Source organism: Kogia breviceps, chromosome 10 (genome assembly GCF_026419965.1).
Source record: "Kogia breviceps isolate mKogBre1 chromosome 10, mKogBre1 haplotype 1, whole genome shotgun sequence".
Taxonomy (NCBI): Eukaryota; Metazoa; Chordata; class Mammalia; order Artiodactyla; family Physeteridae; genus Kogia; species Kogia breviceps.
The window spans coordinates 100507752-100525939 of record NC_081319.1 but is presented as its reverse complement, the minus strand read 5'-3'; the positions used below and the strand labels follow the sequence as shown (position 1 = coordinate 100525939).

At 35.9% G+C, this 18188-nt stretch overlaps 1 protein-coding gene across 1 annotated transcript in view; it reads right to left on the bottom strand.

The window, feature by feature from the left end:
* Window positions 1–18188, bottom strand: part of LOC131764249 (uncharacterized) — a 191689-nt gene that overhangs the window by 143517 nt on the left and 29984 nt on the right.

The window sequence follows — 18188 nt, the reverse complement described above, 5'->3', positions numbered from 1 at the left end:
AAACCTAGAGGTAATGTTAGCAAATCTACATGTTATATGCAATTGGGAAGCCAGTAAAGGGTTTAAGAAAATGAATGATATTGTCTGATTTACATATAACATGATGAAATTTTGAAAATATTAAATGCATGTTTATGCATTCCTCTCTCCTATAACTCATGTTTCTCAGAAAAATTCAGCTGTTGTAGCTCCGATAACTGGGGAGGGAAAATGCCTCCTCAGTGTGGAAGGTATTAGAAAGAAGTCATAATTTAAAAAGCAAGAGGAAGCAGGGAAGCTCCCTCCCCTTTCCTCCCAGTGGACTGTGAATTGGAAAGGAGGTAAAAGTGAGAGAAGCAGGCAGTCGAGTGTACGTGTGTCATGGCTTTCTCTCTCAACACTTCCTCTCCAAGGCAGAAATTCTGCAGGAGATGAAGGAGTGCAAGATAGTTTGAGAAGAAATTCGGGAACAGATAGGTTATGCCGGGTTTCCAATTAAAACTGAGAAGAGACCACGTTCCATAATATCCCACGTACCAACATGGCGGGTGTGATGTTACTGTGTCAGAGTAAAAGAGGAGCTTTGTTGTCTTGAAGCACAGAGAAAGCCCAAGTTTAGGGTCTGTATCAGTGAGGCTCCTGGTAGAAACAAATATACTCTCAAAACTAGATGATTTGAAGGGGAAAGATTTATTTACAAGGGCATTATTACAATGCTGTGGATTCAGAGACAGGCTGTTAGCGCCACTAGGCTTGAAGGGATGAGAAGACAGAGAAGTCACCAGATCCCCCAAAGAGGGAGTTATGTAGAGTCACCTATTTTGTGTACAACAGTGACCCTGGGTGGAGGGAGACATAGAGCCAGCTCAATGCAGCCTTAACTTCACAGGGAGAGAGGAACTAGTCACCGGACTTCTATCTTCCCTTCCTCCTATCCCTTAGCAAGACTTTCCATTGACGGAAAGCAACCGGAAGCCAGAGGGCACAGGAGCCCTCACTTTTCAGCCTCGTGTAGCAGAGAACACCATGGATTTACGCTAGTAAGCTTACCAAGGAGCAAAGCGTACAGGGAGAACGCGCACTAAGGTGAACCACTCAACGAAGCTATGAAGTTTCACTGATGAATTGGATGAGGAAGACATCAGAGCCTCTGGCCGCCACCAGCAAGAGGATGGAATTTAGGTGATGAGAATTAACAAAGCCACTGAAAGACACTTTTAAGCCCTTTTGTATGCATCATGTCATTTAATCCTTACAATAGTTTTTATGATCTCAAGGCACTTGCCCAAGCTTACAATATGTGGTGGAGACTGGAGCAGGCTCTCTGTGGTTCCAAAGCGCAATTCTTGACCTGTGTGACTGGTCCTTCGTACCATCAGATTGCCTTCCTGGAGGGTACATGCACAGAGTGACATTTTTTTCAATCACTTGGCCCCATATATTTTATTTTCTGTTACTAGCTCATGAAAACAATTAAGGTTTAGATCAGTGGAACTATATGGTCCTTTGGAAATAAATAGAAAGGGCCAAAGAGCAAAACTTTATTAAATCTTACAAAATTTCCCTCTGCACCAACCGTTTTTCGTAAAAGGTCAAACAGAGCGAATGTGGTTTGCAAAGAGAATGCACTCCCTCATAAAGCCAGCTATTTTCAAATCTTCTCAGGTACCTGAGAAGCATCAATTATTTATTAACAGTGAACTAATTAAAGTTTATCTCTTCATTAAAGGAGATTTTATCACAAATTTTATTATGTAACAATTATTTCATGAAGCTTTAGTCATATTTCATCATTTATATAAAAATAATTCTTCTTTTGTACAAAATTTACTTTGGAATATTTCACAACCCAGACTTTCCACCATATCCTATTAGTCTGAATAAGTGATGGTTTGATATAACTGGGGATTCCACGGGGAACAATTTGACACAAATTATCAGTTTGATAAATGAAAAATTGAGATAGCAATGTTTTACTTATTTGCATAACAATCCAAACAAAATTCAAAAAATCTCTAACTAGCTATCACTAAATAATTTAAGTATTGATTTTCCAGAATTATCTCTTTAGGTATCCCTACCCCAGACTACCTTTCCTAACAGAAGTATGAAAAGAAAAAATGAGAGATGGGCCAGATTTTTCTAGATCTTTGTTTCTTCAAAACAACAAAACAGGACAGTCACTCCATATGCTGCTGGATTTTCCATAAATACGTATACATCCTTGGAAACTATTTCTGGTTCCTTAATTCTTTTTTTTTTTTTTGACAAGTAATTAAAGTCACCAAAGAACCAGTTTGATTCTGCAAACTGGGCAGATGCCTATTTTTCATTTTATCTACTATTGAATTTTGTACTTGGGTGTTAATATTCAGACTCACGGTCTTGCCTGTGATAGTGGCTAGTGTAAGGGAGAGGGGAGAAATGAAAGACATAATTAAATTTTAGCCAATATTTATTGAGTGTGTATAACATGCTTGACACTAATCTAAGACTTTATAAGTAAGAATCCACTGAATCCTCACATTCACTCTTTCAAGTAGATACTGCTATTAGCCCCACTTTACAAGTGAGAAAATTGAGTAACAGCAAGGTTAGATCAAGCCTAGAGAATTGGCCTCTAGAACATATGCTCCCAATCCCTACATTAATGAATTCTGAGATTTATAGTGTGTGATTATATTTTAGATGATTTGAATTAACTCTATTTATTCAAAAACAGTGGTTAGTAGGCAAACATACCATATGGGAAATCACTGCCAACTGCAATTACATGTTTAGAAATAACAACAATCTAAGTCTATATGGAAAATCATCTCTACACTGGAATTCTATATATCAAATTTAGAAAACCTCAGTCAATATCAAACAATAATATTAAAATTGTCTTTAAATTCAATGTCAAGTCTTCAAATTTCTTCTAAACACTAAAAATTTTCCTGAGCCATACCAACAAGCAATATAAGCAAATATATTTAAGTAAAATTTTGCATGAAAATGTATGACATTCTACATTTCTACATAGAAATGCTTTATCTAGTGATTTGACTATATTAATTTTCAGTTTCAGTACACAGGTACCAGCTACTTTGACACTTGTCAATCTTAAACATATACAACAAGAATATGCATCCATGATATAACTAATAATTCTACTAGGATGATTGAAAATGTAAATATGTCGCTGAAAAAAAAAACCCCAAGGTTTAAAATTATTGGTAAAACTAGAATTATTCTTAGAAGGACAAAACCTTATTAAAAACAATTCACTTTAAATATATCATCTATATTACATGATTAACAGCATTCATAAAGTGACTTAGATTGAAGAATTACCCTGATAGGCATCAAGGTGAATAATATGCAATAATGTCTTGAAAACACTTAAAATAGTTTGATCTCACCACATGAAATCCATAAGAATGTTCAGGTACTTTAAACTCTATATTATGTTTCTCAAATACCAGAGTGAGAAGTGAAGACACATCGTGGTCAATGAAGAATCCCCCCAAATTCCTTCTCCATATATAGATCATCCCTGCAGGACTTAACACACTGTGATGTCAAATTCCTTCAACATATTAGCTACACAGTTGTTTTTTTTTTTTTTTTTACTTTCTCTGCTATTTTAAAAGACAGAAAACATCAAAAACTCTAAAATGAAATAAAATGTAAAAAATCTGTAGTCCCCAATGCTAGAAATGAAGATCATGTTCAAGTTTTCATCATGAACAATGAAAGTTATCTTTCATTTGCTGTTTCATTCTCCACTCCCTTTTACTCAGAGTGCTTGGGAATCACATCAGGACCTTATAAGAATGGGTTTTCTATTAATATGTTGTGGAAGGTAGAAAAAATGACATGGGTTGGGGAAGTATGCAATATGATTCTAAGAAACATAAAATGAATATAAAACAAGTATTTGGGATAAGCCGGAGTAGAGAAGGTATGAGACCTAAGGAATCATGAGTACACCACTTTATAAATTCATGAAGGATTCCATAAGTGACAAATGCCTTGAATTCATTTAATTTTAAACAATTTTTAATGACTGCTTTTTTGAGATACACCTAAGAGCTGAGAGGAAACAATACGTTTCTGATGTTAAATACAAAATCATGCTTTGTACCTCTCAACTAGAGGAAAGTAGCTACCATTGACCTAATACCATTAAAATTATTTCTACAGGTCTCTTGCCTTTTTTTGTAGACACTGTATTTTAGAGTAACAAAACATCACAGTTGGTCAAGAGAAGCTGTATCTTATGGAAGAATGACACCTAATAGATTTAGATTAAATGGTATAATAAAGCCATAATTTTGCAATCATTAATAAAATTATTGCTACAGACAAGGATTACCAATTGACATAATAACCTTAAAAAGTGAATAGTTGGGAGTTCCCTGGTGGCCTAGTAGTAAGGATTCTGGGCTTTCATTGCCATGGCCTGGGTTCAGTCCCTGGTGGGGGAACTGAGATCCCGCAAGCTGCACGGCGCGGCAAAAAAAAAAAAAAAAAAAGTGAATGGTTGATGAGGAAGTGGATATTGTTTGATACCAAAAGTAATACGACACGGATTATTTTTTTTTTGTCTCAAGGCGGAAGCAATAGATGAATCAAGCTACCATCACCCTAATCCAATGATCAATTTTAGCATCGTAAATGGCAACAGATATTATTCCTATCTTGATGTCACAAAGTATGCAACACACAGTATTGTCTCTGATGTATTCCAACCAAAGATATTTATCTTGAATCTAATCATCCTTTTTAGGTCAATTTTCCTATTATTGGAGGTACAGGGAATAAGAGAACAGGTTAACGTCACCAGGAGGAGACAATGGGACAAATTTGTCTACAGAATGTCTATGGTGCACCTGACCCAGTCAATGTCAGCTTTTGACTTACAGAAGACCAGATGCCATGTAAGGTCCTGATTGGGTCCTGGTTTAGACAGACACGTAGTAAAGGACATTTGGGGAACAGCAGGTGAAATTTAAGTATAGACTGAATATTAGATAAAATTAAGGAACTTCTATAAACTTTATTAGCTATGTTGTTGATTTTGGTTATGTTCTTATTTTTAATGGCATAATGAAGGTTAAATTTTTCTGACCAACTCTGCATGCCTCTTACAAAACTAACACAGTCATTCATGAACTTCCCCTCCTCTGAGATGTGTCCACTGAGATGTCCAGTCATTTCTTATAATGAAGCTGCCAACAGAAAATGGCCTTTGGGAAGGGTCTGGTACCCACAGTGGCCTGCTTCCCCAGGTACTGCTAGAACTAGTCAGGGGAATTGGAACCATGAGAAGAAGTTTACATATTTTACTTCTGACTTCATCTTTTAAAATATTAAAAAATGAGTTTGAGGTTGTCAGAGTGGAATGTTGGGTCAAGGAGTCCCAAACAACATAACTTCATGATTATTACCCTAAATTCAGCATCTTTAAGCATAATTCCTTACAGGCATAATTCCTGTTTTTCTGTCTCTCTAAAATAGTCTTGCTTCATTAGTTCTCTTTATTGAGCTGATCCAACAGAGGACAAGTATAGCTGGAAAACCTGTTAGTCCACTGAAGAACACGTTTTTAAAATACAAATTTCAAGAGGGAAGGATTAGAGACCAGAGTCTCCTATGCATGCTCTCTGTTTGAACCTTCTGCATAGATATTCTCTACCCGTGAAAGAAAAAAGTTAAACACAAGTAAAATAATTATCATAGTGGTCACAGTAATTCTTTAAAAGCTCTTCATCATCTTAGCAAATTTGTTATATCTGTGAAGCCTTATTGAACAGTAAAATAGGATGGAGTCATAGCTAATAATTTTTTTTATCCTAAACTAAAAAATATATATATATCAGATTCAGTGCTTCAGGTTCTTTTCAGAAAACCTGAAAGCCTGTAATACATCTTTTACATTATATATATACATATATATTAAAGTTGGAAAGGATTTTAAATATGAATTATTCACTTCATTGTGTAAATTTTCTTCTTTCATATTCACAAAATCTCAGTTGATGATGTGAATTTTAGCCCACACAAATTACCTTAAGGATATTGGAGCTAGGAAGATGTAGCAGCAAGAGGAAACCAAAATACATTTTAGATATCAAATTAGATATCAAATTGGGAAGTTATCAAATTGGGAAGCTTGTTTTAATTTTTATAAATTTATAATTTTCTCAATTAGAATTATATTTGTGGGAATTTTCAAACATATGGATTTTCAAACATATGGGTTCTTTTTTATTTATTTATTTATTTTATTTATTTTATTTTATTTTTGGCTGCGTTGGGTCTTCATTGCTGCGTGCAGGCTTCCTCTAGTTGCAGCAAGTGGGGGCTTCTCTTGTTGCGGAGCACGGGCTGTAGGCGCATGGGCTTCAGTAGTTTGGGCATGCGGGGTCAGTAGTTGTGGCTCACGGGCTCTAGAGCACAGGCTCAGTAGTTGTGACTCACGTGCTTAGTTGCTCCGAGGCATGTGGGAACTTCCCGGACCAGGGATCGAACCCGTGTCCCCTGCATCTGCAGGCAGATTCCCAACCACTGCGCCACCAGGGAAGCCCCAAACACATGGGTTCTTTTTTTTGACACTATATCTGTCTCTCCCTTTGCGTTGAGGTCATTCATCTTAAGGCTTCCTTAATATTGTATACGACTTTCATTAACAATTCTTTCAGGAAGGAGCTTAATATTCACTGAGGATGAGCAGGCTGATAGTTCAACTTGGACTGCATATGCTTATTGAGGGTCTTATCATAGAAAAGGAGAATCATTGGGAAGCTTCAAGTATGGAGAGATTTTAAGTGAAATAATCGAACTAAAACATGGAGCAGGACGAACAGAGGAGTGAAAACAGATTATTTGAAATCATAGATAGAGATGATTTCTAAATTATATTATAGAACCAGGTAAAATCTTAAAGGACCCTGTGGCATCTACACCAAGTAAATGAGAATCACTTTTAACAATGGTGACATATTTTATACATACATACACACAAACACACATATATGTTCTGGTCTTTCAGTGTCTTCATTTCACACAAAATGACTTTTACATTTTAGGTACTTGGTAAATGTTTCTTCTGTAATGTTAACATATATTTCTGAGTCCCTACTACATAGACCATACAAGAAAAAACCCTTGTCCATAAAAAAATTGTGAGTAAGTTTGCAACAAAATACATTTAATCTGCAGCATAGGATTAAGTGATGCACGAGTAAAAAGAAGTCAACAGATAAAACGGGGAATTCCTGACTGGAATTGTTATTATATGGATAATAAGAGTACTGGATTGTTATTATATGATTTAATAGCTAATATTTTTATTATTTTAATTCCATTTATTGGATCGGGCTCTTTAATTACACACAATAGTTGTGGCAACATTATTTGATAAGAATTATTATCCCCATTTTACTGAAAATTGGTAACCTGAGGGCTTAACTGAGTTGTCTGAGACCACATGTCATAAGATTTAGAGTCTATTTGAATCCATTATTCTGTGACTGTGAAACACAAGTTCAACACTACGCAATGATATTTCCCTCAAAAAATAATTACCTGAGCAGGAAACACCTACAAAAAGCTATTTAAGGTTTTTGACTGAGGAAATGAAATGCTCATCGTTACACCTTAAACACTAATTCTGGAACGGATTGGCGCAAAGACACAACAGAGGCAGGAGAGCTGCTAAGATTTTGTTAAAGTAGTTCATGCTTGATACCTGTTACCTGGTAGGCATTCAACTCTCTTAGAAAGAGACATTTTGTTAACATTTGCACTGTTAATATTTACACTGTTCAACAATAAAACATTTTTACATTTAAAAGCACTGTAGTTATGCTGCAATTTACTTTCCTTTAATCACCTCTGCGGGGAAAAAACTGAAAAGATCAGATATTTACATATCTCTCTTTTGGTTAAGATTTTTAGAAAAACAGTATCTTCTGAGGTTAGTTATTTCAGGGGGATTCCAAACTGCCTATGCATGTGCTTCAGACCACAATCCGTACCCTTCCTCCGCCACCCGCCCCACCCTTTCTCGTTCTTAAAATTCCTGCTTCTGCATTTCTAATTCCCAGCAGCCACCACCCAGTCCTTCAACAATTATATATTAGTGACAAAAATGACAATAATCCAAATCACTCAAAATGTGTATAGGTAGCGATGATCATTACACACACTAAAAGAAGTAAAATGGCATTTTCAGGGAGAAAGAAGAAAGTGAAGGCCAGGATTAGGAACGTGACCCACAGGAAAGCTGAAAAGCTACTCTAATGACAAAGTGGAGATACATATCTTCAGTCCTTAGAGGAAACTGGAAGATGAGTATTACCGTTCCCGGACGGTGAGTGTACAGAGCCCTTGTGCCGGGGAAACTGAAGCCATCCCCACGGCCAGGCTGGACACGTGATCCAGGATGGAGCCCATTAGCATGATCTCGGGTTGTAGCCCAGTGAGGAACTCACGGATTGAACACGTGACCTATGAAATCCAATCAGGTTGGAGTATAGGACATTTGAAACAAGAAAAAGCAACACATGGATTTTAGCAACCTAAAATCATTCATTGATGTAATCATTCGTTTACAATTTCAGTGCCTGTCCACTGTTTGACAATGTAAGTGCTAAATAACACTGGAATATGACCCGGAAGAAAATAGATTAAAACTGACGCTGAGAAGACTTACCAAAGGTCCTAGATGGCTCTAATATTGTGATTTCTCTTGACTTAACTGCACTGGGGCAATTATTAGAGGATGCATTCTTCTACAGGAAAATCAATCCATGCTCTACGCAGTCATATGCCTCAGTTCTACAGCTCTGGCCTTATTTTATTTCTCCTTTTTTTTTTTTTACCTTCACAGCAGATTCCATATGCCTAATTTTAAGATTCCACCATTTATTTCATTTTTTAAAAATCTTCCAAAATTTGCTACATATTTTGGAAACCAAAGAATATTTGACAAACTACCTTTAGTTTATCTTTGATTAATATAAAGTATATAGATACATATTAATTGATTGATAATTAATTAATTAATAATGTATATTAGTATATAAATAATACAAACTCCTTAATATATCTCTCCAGACCACTAGATGAAGTTTTGTCCCAATAGGTGTACTTGTGAGTGACTACTCATTAGCTTCCAGCATGATGTTCTGTTTTCCCATAAAGCTTCACATTTCCTTAAACTTTGCATACCTGGTTGTGTATATTTGAATAATTTAAACCAAAGGCATTAAAACAAAATTAACATGCAAAATGCATTGCAATGCATTCCTCTGGTTCCAATTCATTATGTAATCATCTCGGATCTAGGATCATAGAATCACAGAAAATGGAATGTCTACATATGTATTTTTCCAAAAATAATTAATTCAACTTCACTGATCATCCTCTTGGGACACTGAGTGCATTAAGATTTTAAACAATAATTCAAATCTCCCACCTCATTCATCTTTGATGAACTGTCAGAAGTTTCACTTGGTAGAAACTGGAGTTTGTCAGATGTTCTACTATTCTGCTTTATCTCAATATGACTTTGTCTCTTCTCTTAAATTTCTCTAGCAACTAGCTGAGATTAGTTCTATTGCTTCATAGTATGGGCATGGCTAGGTCAATTAGGTTCAACTTCCAGTCTGCTCTTATTAGTTGTGTGACCTTAGGCTGTTACTTAAGATCTCTGAGTCTTAGCTTCCTCATCTGTAAAGTGCAAGTGATAATATTTATCTATTTTATAATGTGAGCAATAAATCAGTTAAGATATATAAAGTACTTGGAATAGGCCATGACAGTTAGTAAATAATAAAATATCCATGTCTCATTTAATTATTCATCAGTACAATTATTATGTTACACCATGGTGATACTGGACTCTGTAAATATATATTTGCATATAAATATATATACATATATAAATATATATACATATATAAATATATATACATATATAAATATATATATGTATCAGCCTTTTTTGTTACTCTATCATTTGTTTTCCTTGTTTTCATCTGGTAAGATGAGTCCAGGGATATGAATGAAATGAATGAATGAATGAAGCCTTTCCTACCCACCACAATGCTGGCTGAACATCTTTCATGCTTGTCCACTTACTTGTCCCTTCTGGGCTACTCCTGGCTAAGGATGTAGTCAGGATCTGTTCAGCTTTTGGCAGTGTCGATTACATGAAAAATGACAAACTGCTGAGGAAACCGATCTAAATGGGGACATCCTAGGAATCTAGCAGCCTTAGATAAAGAAAAAGGAGAAATTGTCTGGTTCCACAAAATTCATATTCCCAAAGTACCAGCTCTTTTCAGAAATCTTTGTCAAGTTCACAACCATTCATCCAGAATCCTTGGGGTATTTTACTTCCCAGAACTAATCATATGCTTATGATGACCAGGGCACTCTATGAAGGAAGGGTTTACCTGAATTATCCCTCTTATTTTCTGTTTTCAGATAAACCTCACATCAATCTTTGATATGGGGACTATTATTATTCCCATTTCACAGACCGAAACGGAAAACTGAGTCATAGAGACGTCAACTTGCTCAAGGTCACACAGTAGGAAATGGTATCTCTGAGATTCAAAAACCAGTCTCTCTGTCCCCAGAGCCTGTGCTCTCAACTACATGTCACACCCCTGACTTACTGTTCTATGTCATACAACCAAACGTCATTTCTAAGAACTCCACCTAATGGACAATTAGGTGAATCCAGAAGTTAAACTTTTAAAAATGAAACATATATAACTGATTTTTATGTAGTGCTTTATATTATTCAAAAAACACTTTCAGATACTATTTCACGTTTCTCTTTCTCAACATTATGAAGTAAGAAGGTGAGGGTCATTCCCATTGCTTTACAGATAACACTGAGCTACAGAGCATCGTCAAACAATGGGCTGTGCTTCAGATCATACAAGTGGATCATGGCATAACAGCATTCCCAGTGAAGTACGTTCTTTTGTAACTTGGTAAATGTTTTTTCTTATGTTTTTATCACATGGCACAGAGCCCATTTGTCTGGCTTACAGTTTTGAAAACAATAGGTTAAACGTCTTCGCCTGTTCTACCTACAGATATTATGACTGATTCCCACAGGCTTTCCTATTGTTCTGGTTAATTCACATCTTTCTTCAAACTAGAAACACTAGGACAGCCTCACAGAGACCAGCCATTCCCTCCCAGGAACCAAGCCTGGGATGCCTCATTTATCGCTGCCTCAGGTGGTACACTAAGGATGGATAAAGACAGGACAATAGCATCATCCAAGGAAACAGACCACGCAAGAACTAACGTTCACAATTCATCTGTATAGGTGTGTTGTAAAAAAATTAACTCATTATTAAAGTCACAAGGCTCATAATTCATGTGCCTGATTACTCTATTGGTTTCATAAATGCACCAAGACATAAAGTAAAGCAACATGTAAAGAGTAAGAAAAGTGCCTGTCCCACCGAGTCAGCGGCTACTGTGTTACTGCTGACACATCCTTGCCTTTTCTCTCTGCTCTGTAATTCCCTGCACTTTCCTTTACCTACACTGCCTCCAGGTGTTGACCTGACCTAGACTGTCCAAAGCCTTCTGACAAGCTTTAAAATCAGCTAAACAACAGCTTCCCCCTGTTGTCTGAACTATGAGATTTCCTAATAGTTGTTTATGTTCAACCCTTAGTATATAGCTAGTCGACCTCAACAACAACGTCTCCAGCTATTTTTCTCCAATACTTTCTTTATTAGTTACCTCTTTGACAATGGAAATGGAAAATAAAAATAGAAAAATTATGTTCCAAACATCATCTGCCCCCCAATCACTGCCTTCCTAAATGTGCTTCCAATCTTAAATGATTTTCTCCCAGTCAAGGAAAAGTAAGTGTGATAAATCCAAGTAATCCAACCCCACAGGCTTTCTTACATCACTACCAGTTCCTAGTTTACTATGTTATAACCTGGTTTGAACTCATGCTCTTTTCTTTGTACTTCTTTGAGCTTTTATTGTATACCAGACAATTTCCCAGATGCTGAGGCATCTGGCATTTTCAGCAGAAAAGGTAAAGTTCCCCCTTTAGGAGTGAATCATTTATGAAATTCTTATCTGGAAGCCAACAGATAATTAAGTGCTAGAGTGGAGATTTCTCCAAACTCGGTTAGAACTAAAGGACCACCTGCCTTTCTCTGGGAGACGTCAATAGGTAAATGTTTCAGAAAAAGGGGACAACATATCAAGGGCAAGGAGGCTTATTCCTGCAACCAGGAAAGACTTGATAATTGCTAGAGTATGGAAGGTGAAGGGCAGAAAAGTATGAGGTCAAGTTGGAAAAATTGACAAGGGTGAGAGAACAAAAGGTCAATATAGAGTTCATTGAATATATTTCAATGTAATTTTGTTTGACCTTTCTTTCACTCTTTCAAAACTATTCAGTGTCTCTTCTGTGCTAGGCATTATAGATAATGGGGAATCAGTTACAGATTTCAAGCAGGAAGAAATCAGATCGGATTGTCATAGCAGCAGGACTGATGACACCGCAGAGAGATGGGTGAAGCAGGTATAGTGCAGTGCAAGGTGGCAGGGCTGTCACTTTAGGGATGTGGCCATGGGGCTGGAGAGGAGCGAGATTACGTGAGATTACAGAAATGCATGGGAGGTGAATGAATAGGACTGGATGGCTGACGTGACTAAGGACAAGGCAGGAATTGAGGGTGATTTCCAGGTTTCTAGTTTGGATAACCACATAGAAAATGGAGTAATTTTCAATGAGATAAAGAATTCAAGAAGAGGAAGTTGGAGGTGGGAGGGTGGGGGAAACAACAGGGGAAACCAGTGACGGTGTCGTGAAGGCAGTTTCGTACACAGCTCTGGAGAGCAGGACAATGATCGGGTTGGAGATAAAAACTTGAGTCTTCAGATAAAAGTTGACGCTGTTGTACTGGGTGAGATGCCCTGCAGTAAATGCATGGAGCAGAAAAAGAATCTGGGTTAGAAAGAGTTTGAGGAAAAACAGCATTTTAAAGATAGACGGTTTGCTGTACAGCAGAAACTAACACAGTACTGTAAAGCAACTGTACTCCAATAAAAAATAGTTTAAAAAAATAAAATATAGACCTAACAAGAGGACCTAGAGATGTAAGAGAGGCCGTAAAAGCAAGTAATCAGGGAGTTTCAGTAAAGTAGAATGTTTCTAATGTTTTGAATGCAATAGCTCAAATAAAATATGAATTTAAAAGTGATTGACTTGGTAACTGTAGATCATAGAAAGAGAAACTATCCCAGTAGCCATACTGGAAACTAAGCATTAGAGGACGGAGAAAAGACTAATAGAGAAAGAAATGGAGAAAGCAAGAGGATATTCTTTCTAGTTTAGGGGATGAGGATGATAAATATTTATGGCCATCAGAAAAAAAAAAGGATAAATGGTCAAGGAAAAGTGTTTGTTTGTTTTTAAACTGAGGGTGATTTGAAATAATACGTGGGTAAAGAGGAAAAAAATTTTAATGAGTTCGAAGATTCAGGCAAGAGAGACTGTTGCTTCTGCTTGAGTCAAAAAAGTCTCAAGAGAATGTCCCTCCCACCTGAAAAATAAAACAAAACTGGATAATCTGCACAATCACAGTTTTTTATAGTCTATTTCAGAGCTAAGGTCAAAAGAAAGCATAATCAATAAAATCCAGAAAATTATTATTCACTCCTGGGAGAGACCTTTATAATGTTTGACCATTTATATTTTTAAAGATACATGTCTTTCAATTTCTTTAAATGTCTATTGACTAGTTCAAGTAAAATTATAAAAATAACAATGTATTGGAGGTCATAGTATATTTATAGAAGTAAAATAAACAACACCATGTGCACAAAGCATGGGATTTCACAGTTAGAAATATACTATTGTAAAATTCTTAAACTTTGTTGTGAAGTAGCAAAATATTTTTGAAGGCAGACTATGATAAGTAAGACTAAGATACATATTGTAATCTCTAGAACACCATTAAAGAAAAAAATCTCCAAGAGGCATGACAAAAAATAGAATAGAATAAAAAATAGAATAGATAAAATGGATACAAAAAAAGAAAAACACACCTACTTGATTCAGCACAAAACAAACCCCTCAAAAAAGCAAGAGAAACAGAGCAGCAAAGAGCAGACAAGACAAATCAAATAACAAGATAATATATTCAAACCCATGCCTATTAGTGATTTTAACAGATGTAAATGGTCTAAATATCCTTATACAAAGGAAGAGATTGTCAGACTAAATTTAAAAACTAAGACCAAATTATTCGGGCCGGCCAAAATGTTCGTTCGGGTTTTTCCATAAGACGTTAAGGGAAAAACCTGAACGAACCTTTTGGCCAACCCAATATATGTCATTAACAAGAAACATACCTTTCACATAAAATTTTGAAAGTAAAGGAATGAAAAAATGAAAACCATGCAACACTAAGCATGGGTCATCAGATGTGACTACATTAACATCAGACAAACCAGCCCTCAAGATACAGAGTATGACCAAATATAAAGAGGGGCATTTCATAACGATTAAAGGGAAAAACAACGATCTTAAAGGTGTACGTTGTAATAATAAAGCTTCTAGACACATGAAAGAACAATTGGCAGAACTAAAAGGAAAAAGAGACAAATTCACAGTCATACTTGAGGAGTTTGATAATTCATAGAGAAAGACCCAAAAAATCAGTTAAACTGTAGAAAATGTTAACAGTACTATTGAACGATTTGACCTATTTGACATTTATAGAACACTACACCCAACAAGAGCATAATGGACAGTCTTCTGAAGGGTACATGGAACATTCAATAAGATAGACCATATTCTGAGCCTTAAAACAAGTTGCAATCAATGTCAAAGGATTAACATAACGCAGAGTACTTTCTCTGATCACAACTGCATTAAATTAGAAATCGACAACAGTAAGATATCTAGAACTCCCCAAATATTTGGAAATTAAACAACATGCTTCCAGAGAACCCACAGGTCAAAGACAAATTGAAAAATATGTTGAACTAAATGATAAAGCATAACATGCCAAATTAGTGGAATACAGCAAAAAAGTACAGAGAAGAAAATTTAGAGCACTTGAAGTCTACATTGTAGGGAAGACATAAAATATAAAAATCAATATATCCTTTCACCTTAAAACTTAAAAAAATAAAAAAGCAAATTAACCCCAAAGGAAGCAAATTCAGGTGTACTCAAGAGTCTGACTCCTTTTATGATGTTTGACGGCAGACAGCTTTCAAGCCCCACCTCCCTGTGCTCCCCTTCTACTCCACAGCACAATCTGCAGTAACATCATCTAGGGAACTTATTCGAAATGTAGGTTTCTAGTCACCCTCTAAACCCAACAAATCAGAGTGCCCACCTTATTCACGCACCCCAGTTGCTTTTAATGCTCACAAAAATTTAGAAACACTGATGTAAAATATAATTAACCCACAAAGAAGAAAATCTTCACCATATCATGAAATGGGGATTATCTGCTATCTCTTTAATAACTATTATATTTAAATACAAGGTAGCATCATTAAAATTTTTGGAACTAAAAGAACCTTAAAATGATGAAATCCAACCCTCTAATTAGGCAACTATGAAAACCAAGATCCAGACTGCTTGAGTGTTTTTCCCAAGTAATAGGGAGCTAGTCTGATCTTTGGGGCCCAGAACTCAGACCGCCTACCTCCTAAGGATGGATCTTCATAGATCATTTCTCCTTTTCAAAATACAAAATGTTGATTCTCACCTAGTACAATTAGAACATTTTATTTGTGATTTTATTCTGCCACAAATAATGGAATTGAAACCAAATAAAAACTGAATAAACTAAAGAACTGAAAAATAAAAGTGTCTCCGCGCAATTATAGGCAGTCAAGCACTGTTGAAATCAACAGTCCATCAGAAGAGAGCTGTTGGCAGCCTAAAGACATCAATTCTTTTCTCTTTTTGAACTTCTAAAAGGTAACTCTTTGCATTGCTATTCCAAACTGTTACTTAATAGGATACATGCAGGGCTTTAACCCATGGGCTGCCACATTTTTATTGTCATTTTTGGTCTTTCCACCAAAGAAATGTGTGGGAGATGGCTATTAGAGTCATTTGCTTTGCCTGGGGGCTAATTACTCTATTTGGTTCATTTTTGAAAATATTATGTTACATCCAAAGGCAAAAAATTGATGGAGTCTTGTTTCAGGTTTGCTTATGTAATTTCACACAGATTAAATTAGTTAATCAGAAATTATGCTGGCTAAAATAGATCTGTTGGTTTCTAAATCTACAGTGGAAAATTGCTTTTTTAAAAATAATTTAAATGGCATGTTATTTAAATATATTTTAGTCAGTTCTCTCAAATGTGAGACTTGAGTTGTAATGAGCCGAAAGGAAAACCAAGAGGAATGAAAGAAGCCACAGATACAAGAATTGGAAAGAGTATGCCCATGTGACCTCCTACAGCAAAACGCTACAGCATCTGCCTCAAAGAATGGAATAAAAGAAACTCTGAAGAGTCAAGGAAAGGGTACAGGGGCATCTGAGAATTCTGGGTGAAACATGAGAAAAGCATAACAAGCTTTCAGCTTCGATTTCCTCACCGAAAGCATGGGGATCATCACACCTATCTCCCACCGTTATGCGCAAAAAGAAAAAGAGGTAACAAAAGTTCCTGTCCCGATGCCTGGTACTCAATAAGTTTAAGTTCAATATATTAAAATTCTATCTACTGTCTATTTATCATCTATCTATCCATCCATCTAGGTATCAGTCATATATGACCACATTAATGGGAAATTATTATGGTCACTAGAGTTTGGGAAGCTGAGATTACCATGCTACTGTTGACTTATGGCTAGAAATAGCTGAGAGTTACATGACTGAGCCTGTGGGTACCATGAAAAAATTGTTCAGTACGTCTTTTTCTTTATTTTCAGAAACCGGGAATAGAGCAGTTAGACCACTGGTTCTCAATTCTTGGTGCATATTTGAGCTTCTTAAAATACCCACTCCCCTACCACTACCCAGAAATTCTAACTTAATTAATCCCCGGGTGATTCTAATGTTCTGCCAGAGTCGAGGACTGGTGACTTAAATGGTCTCAACAGAATTCAAAAATAAATTAATGTGTGGTAATTGCATAAAAAGTATTTTTGCTTTTAATTATGAACAATGTCAAAATATATAAAAGAGTAGAGAGAATTATATAATGAAACCACTACATACCCATTATCTAGATCTAATAATGATTAAATTTTGCCATATTTGCTCCATTTATATATATATATATGTACAAAGTCTGAAATGTTTAAAGCAAATTAAAGATATTTGACATTTCACCATTAAATATTGCAGTATCCATCTCTTAAAGGAGAACATTTTTTGCATAACCTTAATGTCATTATGACACATTACAAAATTAACACCTTTTTAAAAAAATAGACTTTATTTTTCAGAGCAGTTTTATTTTCTCAGCAAAATTGAGTAGAAAATACAGAGAGTTCTCATATACCTTTGGCCTCACACACTCACAGCCTCCCCACTATCAATATCCCCCAGCAGAGTGGCATATTTGTCAAAATCGATGAACCTACACTGACACATCATTATCACCCGAAGTACAGAGATTTCCCATATCCCAAAAGTGCAAATGTTCCCCCTCCCCTGCCACACACACTTACCTTACCATCAACATTTGAACCTACACTGACACAATAATTTTCCAAAGTCCATAGTTCACATTACGGTTGACTCTCGGTGTTGTACATTTTATGGGTTTAGACAAATGTATAATGACATATATCCACCATTATAGTATTAAACAGATTAGTTTAACTGCTCTAAAGATTCTCTGTACTCTGCCTATTCATCCCTCCCTCCCACCTAACCATGGATCTTTTTATTATCTCCCTATTATACCTTGTCCAGAATGTCATATAGCTGGAATTGCTATGAAGGCTTTTCATTTGGCTTCTTTCACTTAGTAATATTCGTTTAAGTTTCCTCCATGTCTTCTCATGACTTAGCAGCTCATTTTTTAGTGCTAAATAATATTCCATTGTTTGGATGAACCACAGGTTATTTATCCATTCACCAATTGAATGACATCTTGATTGTTTCCAAGTTTTGGCAATTATAAATAAAGTTGCTATAAACATCCCATGTGTAGATTTTTCTGTAAACCTAA